Consider the following 13123-nt stretch of genomic DNA (forward strand, 5'->3'; position numbering starts at 1 on the left):
TGAGCACGGTGTAAAAGGAGAGTCCGAGAGGTGAGCGCAGTGTAAAAGGAGAGTCCGAGAGGTGAGCACGGTGTAAAAGGAGAGTCCGAGAGGTGAGCGCGGTGTAAAAGGAGAGTCCGAGAGGTGAGCACAGTGTAAAAGGAGAGTCCGAGAGGTGAGCGCAGTGTAAATGGAGAGTCCGAGAGGTGAGCACGGTGTAAAAGGAGAGTCCGAGAGGTGAGCACAGTGTAAAAGGAGAGTCCGAGAGGTGAGCACGGTGTAAAAGGAGAGTCCGAGAGGTGAGCGCGGTGTAAAAGGAGAGTACGAGAGGTGAGCACAGTGTAAAAGGAGAGTCCGAGAGGTGAGCGCGGTGTAAAAGGAGAGACCGAGAGGTGAGCACGGTGTAAAAGGAGAGTCCGAGAGGTGAGCACAATGTAAAAGGAGAGTCCGAGAGGTGAGCGCAGAGTAAAAGGAGAGTCCGAGAGGTGAGCACAGTGTAAAAGGAGAGTCCGAGAGGTGAGCGCAGAGTAAAAGGAGAGTCCGAGAGGTGAGCACAGTGTAAAAGGAGAGTCTGAGAGGTGAGCGCAGTGTAAAAGGAGAGTCCGAGAGGTGAGCGCAGAGTAAAAGGAGAGTCCGAGAGGTGAGCGCAGTGTAAAAGGAGAGTCCGAGAGGTGAGCGCAGAGTAAAAGGAGAGTCCGAGAGGTGAGCGCAGTGTAAAAGGAGAGTCCGAGAGGTGAGCGCAGAGTAAAAGGAGAGTCCGAGAGGTGAGCGCAGAGTAAAAGGCGAGTCTGAGAGGTGAGCGCAGTGTAAAAGGAGAGTCCGAGAGGTGAGCGCAGAGTAAAAGGAGAGTCTGAGAGGTGAGCGCAGTGTAAAAGGAGAGTCCGAGAGGTGAGCGCAGAGTAAAAGGAGAGTCCGAGAGGTGAGCGCAGTGTAAAAGGAGAGTCCGAGAGGTGAGCGCAGTGTAAAAGGAGAGTCCGAGAGGTGAGCACAGTGTAAAAGGAGAGTCTGAGAGGTGAGCGCAGTGTAAAAGGAGAGTCCGAGAGGTGAGCGCAGTGTAAAAGGAGAGTCCGAGAGGTGAGCACAGTGTAAAAGGAGAGTCCGAGAGGTGAGCACAGTGTAAAAGGAGAGTCCGAGAGGTGAGCGTAGTGTAAAAGGAGAGTCCGAGAGGTGAGCGCAGTGTAAAAGGAGAGTCCGAGAGGTGAGCACAGTGTAAAAGGAGAGTCCGAGAGGTGAGCGCAGAGTAAAAGGAGAGTCCGAGAGGTGAGCGCGGTGTAAAAGGAGAGTCTGAGAGGTGAGCGCAGTGTAAAAGGGGAGTCCGAGAGGTGAGCACAGTGTAAAAGGAGAGTCCGAGAGGTGAGCACAGTGTAAAAGGAGAGTCCGAGAGGTGAGCACAGTGTAAAAGGAGAGTCAGAGAGGTGAGCTCAGTGTAAAAGGAGAGTCCGAGAGGTGAACAGGGTGTAAAAGGAGAGTCCGAGAGGTGAGCGCGGGGTAAAAGGAGAGTCCGAGAGGTGAGCACGGTGTAAAAGGAGAGTCCGAGAGGTGAGCATAGTGTAAAAGGAGAGTCCGAGAGGTGAGCGCAGTGCAAAAGGAGAGTCCGAGAGGTGAGCGCAGTGTAAAAGGAGAGTCCGAGAGGTGAGCGCGGTGTAAAAGGAGAGTCCGAGAGGTGAGCACAGTGTAAAAGGAGAGTCCGAGAGGTGAGCGCGGTGTAAAAGGAGAGTCCGAGAGGTGAGCACAGTGTAAAAGGAGAGTCCGACAGGTGAGCGCGATGTAAAAGGAGAGTCCGAGAGGTGAGCTCAGTGCAAAAGGAGAGTCCGAGAGGTGAGCGCAGAGTAAAAGGAGAGTCCGAGAGGTGAGCACGGTGTAAAAGGAGAGTCCGAGAGGTGAGCACGGTGTAAAAGGAGAGTCCGAGAGGTGAGCGCGGTGTAAAAGGAGAGTCCGAGAGGTGAGCACGGTGTAAAAGGAGAGTCCGAGAGGTGAGCGCGGTGTAAAAGGAGAGTCCGAGAGGTGAGCGCGGTGTAAAATGAGAGTCCGAGAGGTGAGCACGGTGTAAAAGGAGAGTCCGAGAGGTGAGCACGGTGCAAAAGGAGAGTCCGAGAGGTGAGCGCGGTGTAAAAGGAGAGTCCGAGAGGTGAGCGCGGTGTAAAAGGAGAGTCCGAGAGGTGAGCACTGTGTAAAAGGAGAGTCCGAGAGGTGAGCGCTGTGTAAAAGGAGAGTCCGAGAGGTGAGCGCAGTGTAAAAGGAGAGTCCGAGAGGTGAGCTCAGTGTAAAAGGAGAGCTCGAGAGGTGAGCTCAGTGTAAAAGGAGAGTCCGAGAGGTGAGTGCAGTGTAAAAGGAGAGTCCGAGAGGTGAGCGCAGTGTAAAAGGAGAGTCCGAGAGGTGAGCTCAGTGTAAAAGGAGAGTCCGAGTGGTGAGCGCAGTGAAAAAGGAGAGTCCGAGAGGTGAGCACGGTGTAAAAGGAGAGTCCGAGAGGCGAGCGCAGTGTAAAAGGAGAGTCCGAGAGGTGAGCTCAGTGTAAAAGGAGAGTCCGAGTGGTGAGCGCAGTGAAAAAGGAGAGTCCGAGAGGTGAGCGCAGTGTAAAAGGAGAGTCCGAGAGGTGAGCACGGTGTAAAAGGAGAGTCCGAGAGGTGAGCGCAGTGTAAAAGGAGAGTCAGAGAGGTGAGCGCGGTGTAAAAGGAGAGTCCGAGAGGTGAGCGCAGTGTAAAAGGAGAGTCCGAGAGGTGAGCACGGTGTAAAAGGAGAGTCCGAGAGGTGAGCGCGGTGTAAAAGGAGAGTCCGAGAGGTGAGCACAATGTAAAAGGAGAGTCCGAGAGGTGAGCGCAGAGTAAAAGGAGAGTCCGAGAGGTGAGCACAGTGTAAAAGGAGAGTCCGAGAGGTGAACACGGTGTAAAAGGAGAGTCCGAGAGGTGAGCGCAGTGTAAAAGGAGAGTCCGAGAGGTGAGCGCAGAGTAAAAGGAGAGTCCGAGAGGTGAGCGCAGTGTAAAAGGAGAGTCCGAGAGGTGAGCGCAGAGTAAAAGGAGAGTCCGAGAGGTGAGCGCAGAGTAAAAGGAGAGTCCGAGAGGTGAGCGCGGTGTAAAAGGAGAGTCTGAGAGGTGAGCGCAGTGTAAAAGGAGAGTCCGAGAGGTGAGCACGGTGTAAAAGGAGAGTCCGAGAGGTGAGCGCAGTGTAAAAGGAGAGTCCGAGAGGTGAGCACAGTGTAAAAGGAGAGTCCGAGAGGTGAGCGCAGAGTAAAAGGAGAGTCCGAGAGGTGAGCGCAGTGTAAAAGGAGAGTCCGAGAGGTGAGCACAGTGTAAAAGGAGAGTCCGAGAGGTGAGCACGGTGTAAAAGGAGAGTCCGAGAGGTGAGCACTGTGTAAAAGGAGAGTCCGAGAGGTGAGCACAGTGTAAAAGGAGAGTCCGAGAGGTGAGCGCAGAGTAAAAGGAGAGTCCGAGAGGTGAGCGCAGAGTAAAAGGAGAGTCCGAGAGGTGAGCGCGGTGTAAAAGGAGAGTCCGAGAGGTGAGCGGGGTGTAAAAGGAGAGTCTGAGAGGTGAGCGCAGTGTAAAAGGAGAGTCCGAGAGGTGAGCACAGTGTAAAAGGAGAGTCCGAGAGGTGAGCACAGTGTAAAAGGAGACTCCGAGAGGTGAGCGCGGTGTAAAAGGAGAGTCCGAGAGGTGAGCACAGTGTAAAAGGAGAGTCCGAGAGGTGAGCTCAGTGTAAAAGGAGAGTCCGGGAGGTGAACACGGTGTAAAAGGAGAGTCCGAGAGGTGAGCGCGGGGTAAAAGGAGAGTCCGAGAGGTGAGCGCGGTGTAAAAGGAGAGTCCGAGAGGTGAGCTCGGTGTAAAAGGAGAGTCCGAGAGGTGAGAACGGTGTAAAAGGAGAGTCCGAGAGGTGAGCGCAGTGTAAAAGGAGAGTCCGAGAGGTGAGCACAGTGTAAAAGGAGAGTCCGAGAGGTGAGCACAGTGTAAAAGGAGAGTCCGAGAGGTGAGCACAGTGTAAAAGGAGAGTCCGAGAGGTGAGCTCAGTCTAAAAGGAGAGTCCGAGAGGTGAGCGCGGTGTAAAAGGAGAGTCCGAGAGGTGAGCGCGGGGTAAAAGGAGAGTCCGAGAGGTGAGCGCAGTGCAAAAGGAGAGTCCGAGAGGTGAGCGCAGTGTAAAAGGAGAGTCCGAGAGGTGAGCGCGGTGTAAAAGGAGAGTCCGAGAGGTGAGCTCGGTGTAAAAGGAGAGTCCGAGAGGTGAGAACGGTGTAAAAGGAGAGTCCGAGAGGTGAGCACGGTGTAAAAGGAGAGTCCGAGAGGTGAGCACGGTGTAAAAGGAGAGTCCGAGAGGTGAGCTCGGTGTAAAAGGAGAGTCCGAGAGGTGAGCGCAGTGTAAAAGGAGAGTCCGAGAGGTGAGCTCGGTGTAAAAGGAGAGTCCGCGAGGTGAGAACGGTGTAAAAGGAGAGTCCGAGAGGTGAGCACGGTGTAAAAGGAGAGTCCGAGAGGTGAGCTCGGTGTAAAAGGAGAGTCCGAGAGGTGAGCGCGGTGTAAAAGGAGAGTCCGAGAGGTGAGCGCGGTGTAAAAGGAGAGTCCGAGAGGTGAGCGCGATGTAAAAGGAGAGTCCGAGAGGTGAGCACAGAGTAAAAGGAGAGACCGAGAGGTGAGCGCAGTGTAAAAGGAGAGTCCGAGAGGTGAGCACGGTGTAAAAGGAGAGTCCGAGAGGTGAGCGCGGTGTAAAAGGAGAGTCCGAGAGGTGAGCACGGTGTAAAAGGAGAGTCCGAGAGGTGAGCGCGGTGTAAAAGGAGAGTCCGAGAGGTGAGCGCAGTGTAAAAGGAGAGTCCGAGAGGTGAGCACAGAGTAAAAGGAGAGTCTGAGAGGTGAGCGCGGTGTAAAAGGAGAGTCCGAGAGGTGAGCGCAGTGTAAAAGGAGAGTCCGAGAGGTGAGCACGGTGTAAAAGGAGAGTCCGAGAGGTGAGCACAGTGTAAAAGGAGAGTCCGAGAGGTGAGCACGGTGTAAAAGGAGAGTCCGAGAGGTGAGCACGGTGTAAAAGGAGAGTCCGAGAGGTGAGCTCGGTGTAAAAGGAGAGTCCGAGAGGTGAGCGCGATGTAAAAGGAGAGTCCGAGAGGTGAGCACAGTGTAAAAGGAGAGTCCGAGAGGTGAGCGCGGTGTAAAAGGAGAGTCCGAGAGCTGAGCACAGTGTAAAAGGAGAGTCCGAGACGTGAGCACGGTGTAAAAGGAGAGTCCGAGAGGTGAGCGCAGTGTAAAAGGAGAGTCCGAGAGGTGAGCGCGGTGTAAAAGGAGAGTCCAAGAGGTGAGCGCAGTGTAAAAGGAGAGTCCGAGAGGTGAGCGCAGTGTAAAAGGAGAGTCCGAGAGGTGAGCGCAGTGTAAAAGGAGAGTCCGAGAGGTGAGCGCAGTGTAAAAGGAGAGTCCGAGAGGTGAGCGCAGTGTAAAAGGAGAGTCCGAGAGGTGAGCACGGTGTAAAAGGAGAGTCCGAGAGGTGAGCGCAGTGTAAAAGGAGAGTCCGAGAGGTGAGCGCAGTGTAAAAGGAGAGTCCGAGAGGTGAGCGCAGTGTAAAAGGAGAGTCCGAGAGGTGAGCGCAGTGTAAAAGGAGAGTCCGAGAGGTGAGCGCAGTGTAAAAGGAGAGTCCGAGAGGTGAGCGCGGTGTAAAAGGAGAGTCCGAGAGGTGAGCTCAGTGTAAAAGGAGAGTCCGAGAGTTGAGCACAGTGTAAAAGGAGAGTCCGAGAGGTGAGCACGGTGTAAAAGGAGAGTCCGAGAGGCGAGCGCGGTGTAAAAGGAGAGTCAGAGAGGTGAGCGCATTGTAAAAGGAGAGTCCGAGAGGTGAGCGCGGTGTAAAAGGAGAGTCCGAGAGGTGAGCGCGGTGTAAAAGGAGAGTCCGAGAGGTGAGCGCGGTGTAAAAGGAGAGTCCGAGAGGTGAGCGCAGTGTAAAAGGAGAGTCCGAGAGGTGAGCTCAGTGTAAAAGGAGAGTCCGAGAGGTGAGCGCAGTGTAAAAGGAGAGTCCGAGAGGTGAGCGCAGTGTAAAAGGAGAGTCCGAGAGGTGAGCGCGGTGTAAAAGGAGAGTCTGAGAGGTGAGCACGGTGTAAAAGGAGAGTCCAGGAGGTGAGCGCAGTGTAAAAGGAGAGTCCGAGAGGTGAGCACGGTGTAAAAGGAGAGTCCGAGAGGTGAGCACGGTGTAAAAGGAGAGTCCAGGAGGTGAGCGCAGTGTAAAAGGAGAGTCCGAGAGGTGAGCTCAGTGTAAAAGGAGAGTCCGAGAGGTGAGCACAGTGTAAAAGGAGAGTCCGAGAGGTGAGTGCAGTGTAAAAGGAGAGTCCGAGAGGTGAGCGCGGTGTAAAAGGAGAGACCGAGAGGTGAGCGGGGTGTAAAAGGAGAGTCCGAGAGGTGAGCACAGTGTAAAAGGAGAGTCCGAGAGGTGAGTGCAGTGTAAAAGGAGAGTCCGAGAGGTGAGTGCAGTGTAAAAGGAGAGTCCGAGAGGTGAGCGCGGTGTAAAAGGAGAGTCCGAGAGGTGAGCGCAGTGTAAAAGGAGAGTCCGAGAGGTGAGCGCGGTGTAAAAGGAGAGTCCGAGAGGTGAGCACAGTGTAAAAGGAGAGTCCGAGAGGTGAGCGCGGTGTAAAAGGAGAGACCGAGAGGTGAGCGCGGTGTAAAAGGAGAGTCCGAGAGGTGAGCGCGGTGTAAAAGGAGAGTCCGAGAGGTGAGCGCGGTGTAAAAGTAGAGTCCGAGAGGTGAGCACAGTGTAAAAGGAGAGTCCGAGAGGTGAGCACAGTGTAAAAGGAGATTCGGAGAGGTGAGCTCGGTGTAAAAGGAGAGTCCGAGAGGTGAGCTCAGTGTAAAAGGAGACTCCGAGAGGTGAGCGCAGTGTAAAAGGAGAGTCGGAGAGGTGAGCGCGGTGTAAAAGGAGAGTCCGAGAGGTGAGCGCAGTGTAAAAGGAGAGTCCGAGAGGTGAGCGCAGTGTAAAAGGAGAGTCCGAGAGGTGAGCGCAGTGTAAAAGGAGAGTCCGAAAGTGGGAGGAGATCCCGAGAGGTGAGCGCAGTGTAAAAGGAGAATCCGAGAGTGGGAGGAGAGTCTGAGAGGTGAGCGCGGTGTAAAAGGAGAGTCTGAGAGGTGAGCACGGTGTAAAAGGAGAGTCCAGGAGGTGAGCGCAGTGTAAAAGGAGAGTCCGAGAGGTGAGCACGGTGTAAAAGGAGAGTCCGAGAGGTGAGCACGGTGTAAAAGGAGAGTCCAGGAGGTGAGCGCAGTGTAAAAGGAGAGTCCGAGAGGTGAGCTCAGTGTAAAAGGAGAGTCCGAGAGGTGAGCACAGTGTAAAAGGAGAGTCCAGGAGGTGAGCGCAGTGTAAAAGGAGAGTCCGAGAGGTGAGCGCGGTGTAAAAGGAGAGTCTGAGAGGTGAGCACGGTGTAAAAGGAGAGTCCAGGAGGTGAGCGCAGTGTAAAAGGAGAGTCCGAGAGGTGAGCACGGTGTAAAAGGAGAGTCCGAGAGGTGAGCGCGGTGTAAAAGGAGAGTCCGAGAGGTGAGCACGGTGTAAAAGGAGAGTCCAGGAGGTGAGCGCAGTGTAAAAGGAGAGTCCGAGAGGTGAGCTCAGTGTAAAAGGAGAGTCCGAGAGGTGAGCACAGTGTAAAAGGAGAGTCCGAGAGGTGAGTGCAGTGTAAAAGGAGAGTCCGAGAGGTGAGCGCGGTGTAAAAGGAGAGACCGAGAGGTGAGCGGGGTGTAAAAGGAGAGTCCGAGAGGTGAGCACAGTGTAAAAGGAGAGTCCGAGAGGTGAGTGCAGTGTAAAAGGAGAGTCCGAGAGGTGAGTGCAGTGTAAAAGGAGAGTCCGAGAGGTGAGCGCGGTGTAAAAGGAGAGTCCGAGAGGTGAGCGCAGTGTAAAAGGAGAGTCCGAGAGGTGAGCGCGGTGTAAAAGGAGAGTCCGAGAGGTGAGCACAGTGTAAAAGGAGAGTCCGAGAGGTGAGCGCGGTGTAAAAGGAGAGACCGAGAGGTGAGCGCGGTGTAAAAGGAGAGTCCGAGAGGTGAGCGCGGTGTAAAAGTAGAGTCCGAGAGGTGAGCACAGTGTAAAAGGAGAGTCCGAGAGGTGAGCGCGGTGTAAAAGGAGAGTCCGAGAGGTGAGCGCGGTGTAAAAGGAGAGTCCGAGAGGTGAGCGCGGTGTAAAAGTAGAGTCCGAGAGGTGAGCACAGTGTAAAAGGAGATTCGGAGAGGTGAGCTCGGTGTAAAAGGAGAGTCCGAGAGGTGAGCTCAGTGTAAAAGGAGAGACCGAGAGGTGAGCGCGGTGTAAAAGTAGAGTCCGAGAGGTGAGCACAGTGTAAAAGGAGATTCGGAGAGGTGAGCTCGGTGTAAAAGGAGAGTCCGAGAGGTGAGCGCAGTGTAAAAGGAGAGTCGGAGAGGTGAGCGCGGTGTAAAAGGAGAGTCCGAGAGGTGAGCGCAGTGTAAAAGGAGAGTCCGAGAGGTGAGCGCAGTGTAAAAGGAGAGTCCGAGAGGTGAGCGCAGTGTAAAAGGAGAGTCCGAAAGTGGGAGGAGATCCCGAGAGGTGAGCGCAGTGTAAAAGGAGAATCCGAGAGTGGGAGGAGAGTCTGAGAGGTGAGCGCGGTGTAAATCTAAGGCAAGTCATGGCAGCAGAGCTCGCACCCGTGATATGCCCCTCCTGCACTATGTGGGAAGTCATGGACACTACCGGTGTCCCTGGTGACCATGTGTGCAGGAAGTGGGTCCAGCTGCAGCTACTGGCTAACCACATTTTGGAGCTGGAGCTGCGGGTGGATTCACTGTGGAGCATCCGCGATGCTGAGACTATCGTGGACAGCACGTTCAGTGAGGTGGTCACGCCGCAGGTAAAGATTACACAGGCAGAAAGGAAATGGGTGACCGCCAGGCAGAGTAAAAGGACTAGGCAGGTAGAGCAGGAGTCCCCTGGGGCCATCTCCCTCTCAAACAGATATTCTGCTTTAGATACTGTTGGGGGAGATGGCTTATCAGGGGAAAGCAGCAAGAGCCAGGTTCGGGGCACCACGGGTGGCTCTGCTGCACAGGAGGGGAGGAAGAAGAGTGGCAGGGCTATAGTGATCGGGGATTCGATTGTAAGGGGAACAGATAGGCGTTTCTGCGGCCGCAAACGTGACTCCAGGATGGTATGTTGCCTCCCTGGTGCTAGGGTCAAGGATGTCACGGAGCGGCTGCAGGGCATTCTGGAGGGGGAGGGTGAACAGCCAGTAGTCGTGGTCCATATTGGTACCAACGACATAGGTAAAAAAAGGGATGAGGTCCAGCAAGGTGAATTTAAGGAGTTAGGAGATAAATTAAAAAGCAGGACCTCAAAGGTAGTGATCTCAGGATTACTCCCAGTGCCACTTGCCAGTGAGTATAGGAACAGGAGAATAGACAGGATGAATGCGTGGCTGCAGGGATGGTGTAGGAGGGAGGGATTTAGATTCCTGGGACATTGGGACCGGTTCTGGGGAAGGTGGGATCTGTACAAGCGGGACGGGTTACACCCGAGCAGGACCGGGACCAATGTCCTCGCGGGGGTGTTTGCTAGTGCTGTTGGGGAAGGTTTAAACTAGAATGGCAGGGGGATGGGAACCTGAGCGGGGAGACAGAGGAGGGGGAAACAAGGATAGAAACAAAAGGCAGAAAGGGAAGAAGCAATAGTGGAAGGCAGAGAAAACAAGGACGAAAAACAAATAGGGCCAGAGTGCAAAATAAAACTGAGATAACTCGCAATCTTAAAAAGACAAGTCTAAAGGCATTGTGTCTTAATGCGCGGAGCATTCACAATAAGGTCGATGAATTAACAGCGCAGATAGATATTAACGGGTATGATATAGTTGCGATTACGGAGACATGGCTGCAGGGTGACCAAGGATGGGAACTGAACATCCAGGGGTATTCAATATTTAGGAAGGACAGGAAAAAAGAGAAAGGAGGTGGGGTCGCATTGTTAGTAAAGGAGGAAATCAATGCAATAGTGAGGAAGGATATTGGCTCGGAAAATCACAATGTGGAATCTGTATGGGTGGAGCTAAGAAACACCAAGGGGCAGAAAACGTTGGTGGGGGTTGTCTATAGGCCCCCAAACAGTAGTGGAGATGTAGGGGAGGGCATCAAACAGGAAATTAGAGACGCATGCAAGAAGGGCACAACTATAATCATGGGTGACTTTAATCTACATATAGATTGGTCAAACCAAATTAGCAATAATACTGTGGGGGAGGAATTCCTGGAGTGTGCATTTCTAGACCAATACGTTGAGGAACCAACTGGAGAACAGGCGATCCTGGACTGGGTATTGTGCAATGAGAAAGGATTAATTAACAATCTTGTTGTGCGGGGTCTCTGAGGGAAGAGCAACCATAACATGATGGAATTCCTCGTTGAGATGGAGAGTGAAGTAATTTAATCCGAAACTAGGGTCCTGAATCTAAATAAAGGAAATTATGAAAGTATGAGGTGTGAGTTGGCTATGATAGATCGGGGAATTTTACTAAAAGGGATGACGGTGGATAGGCAATGGCTAATATTTAAAGAACATGTGCAGGAATTACAACAATTATTCATTCCTGTCTGGCACAAAAATAAAACAGGAAAGGTGGCTCAACCGTGGCTTACAAAAGAAATTAGGGATAGTGTTAGATCCAAAGAGGAGGCATATAAAATTGCCAGAAAAAGCGGCAAGCCTGAGGATTGGGAGCAGTTCAGAATTCAGCAAAGGAGGACAAAGAGATTGATTAAGAGGGGAAAATAGAGTATGAGAGTAAACTAGCAGGGAACATAAAAACTGACTGTAAAAGCTTCTGTGGAATTTGCTACCCCAGGAAGCTGTGGAAGCTGCATCATTAGATAAATTTAAAACAGAAATAGACAGTTTCCTAGAAGTAAAGGGAATTAGGGATTATGGGGAGCGGGCAGGAAATTGGACATGATGCTGAGTTCGGATCGGTCAAGGCCCTGTGGGTGGCGGAGAGGGCCCAGGGGCTGAGTGGCCGGGTCCTGCTCCGACTTCTTGTGTTCTTTAGATTTGTGGTTGGGATCAGATCAGCCATGATCTTATTGAATGGTGGAGCAGGCTCGAGGGGCCGATTGGCCTACTCCTGCTTGTATTTCTTATGTTCTTATGTTCTTATAAATATGTCAAGAGAAAAAGATTAGTGAAGACAAATGTAGGTCCCTTACAGTCAGAAATGGGGGAAATTATAATGGGGAACAAAGAAATGGCAGAACAATTAAACACATACTTTGGTTCTGTCTTCACAAAGGAGGACACAAATAACCTGCCAGAAATGTTAGGGAACCAAAGGTCTAGTGAGAGGGAGGAACTGAAGGAAACCAGTATTGGTAAAAAAATAGTGCTTGGGAAATTAATGGGGCTAAAGGCTGACAAATCCCCAGGGCCTGATAATCTACATCCCAGAGTACTAAAGGAAGTGGCCCTAGAAATAGTGGATGCATTGGTGATCATCTTCCAAAATTCTATAGACTCTGGAACAGTTCCTACAGATTGGAGCGTGGCAAATGTAACCCCACTATTTAAAAAAGGAGGGAAAGAAAAAACAGGGAATTACAGACCAGTTAGCCTAACATCAGTAATGGGGAAAATGCTAGAGTCTATAATAAAAGATGTGATAACAGAACACTTGGAAGGCATTATCGGGATTGGACAAAGTCAGCATGGGTTTATGAAAGGGAAATCATGCTTAACAAATCTACTGGAGTTTTTTGAGGATGTAACTAGTCGAATAGATAGGGGAGAACCAGTGGATGTGGTTTATTTGGATTTTCAGAAGGCTTTTGATAAGGTCCCACACAAGAGGTTAGTGTGCAAAATTAAAGCACATGGGATTGGGTGTAATATACTGGCATGGATTGAGAATTGGTTAACAGACAGGAAACAGAGAGTAGGAATAAATGGGTCTTTTTCGGGGTGTCAGGCAGTGACTAGTGGGGTACCGCAGGGATCAGTGCTTGGGCCCCAGCTATTCACAATATAGATCAATGATTTGGATGAGGGAACTAAATGTAACATTTCCAAGTTTGCAGACGACACAAAGCTGGGGTGGAATGTGAGCTGTGAGGAGGATGCAAAGAGGCTCCAATGTGATTTAGACAAGTTGGGTGAGTGGGCAGATGCAGTATAACGTGGATAAATGTGAGGTTATCCACTTCTGGCATGTTATTTGTATCCTCTACAGTGAAGACGGACACAAAATATCTGTTCAATTCATCCGCCATTTCCTTATTCTCCATTATTAATTCCACAGACTCACTCTCTAGAGGACCAACACTCACTTTACTTGCTCTTTTCCTTTTTAAATACCTGTAGAAACTCTTACTATCTGTTTTTATATTTCTAGCTCGCTTTCTCTCGTATTCTAATTTCTCCCTCCTTATTATTCTTTTAGTCATTCTTTGCTGTTTTTTATATTCTTTCCAATTTTCTGACCTGCCACTAATCTTCGCGGAATTGTCTGCTTTTTCTTTCAATTTGATGCTATCTTTAACTTCCTTAGTTAACCACGGATGGTACGTCCTTCCCCAGAGTCTTTCTTTCTCACTGGAATGTATCTTTGCTGAGTGTTATGAAATATCTCATTAAATGTCTGCCACTGCATCTCTACTGACCTATCCCTTAACCTAAGTTCCCAGTTCACTTTAGCCAGCTCTGTCTTCATGCTCTCATAATTGCCCTTATTTAAGTTTAAAACACCAGTCTTAGACTTTCTCTTCTCTCTCTCAAACTGAATGCGAAATTCAATCATATTGTGATCACTGATACCTAGAGGCTCCTTTACAATGAGGTCATTAATTAATCCTGTCTCATTACACATTCCCAGATCTAGAATAGCCTGCTCTCTGATTGGCTCTAGAACGTGCTGCTCTAAGAAACTGTCCCGAAAGCACTCTATGAACTCATCTTCCAGGCTACCTTTGCCAATCAGATTCTTCCAATCTATATGTAGATTAAAATCACCCATGATTATCACTGTTCCTTTCTCACAAGCCCCCATTATTTCTTCCTGTATACCCTGTCCTACAGTGTGGTTACTGTTAGGGGGCCAATAAACTACTCCCACAAGTGACTTCTTGCCTTTACTATTTCTTATCTCCACCCAAACTGATTCTACATATTGGCCTTCAGAACTAAGGTCATTTCTCTCTATTATACTCATGTCATCCTTAATTAACAGAGCTACCCCTCCACC

This window comes from Heptranchias perlo, chromosome 11 (genome assembly GCF_035084215.1).
Source record: "Heptranchias perlo isolate sHepPer1 chromosome 11, sHepPer1.hap1, whole genome shotgun sequence".
Taxonomy (NCBI): domain Eukaryota; kingdom Metazoa; phylum Chordata; class Chondrichthyes; order Hexanchiformes; family Hexanchidae; genus Heptranchias; species Heptranchias perlo.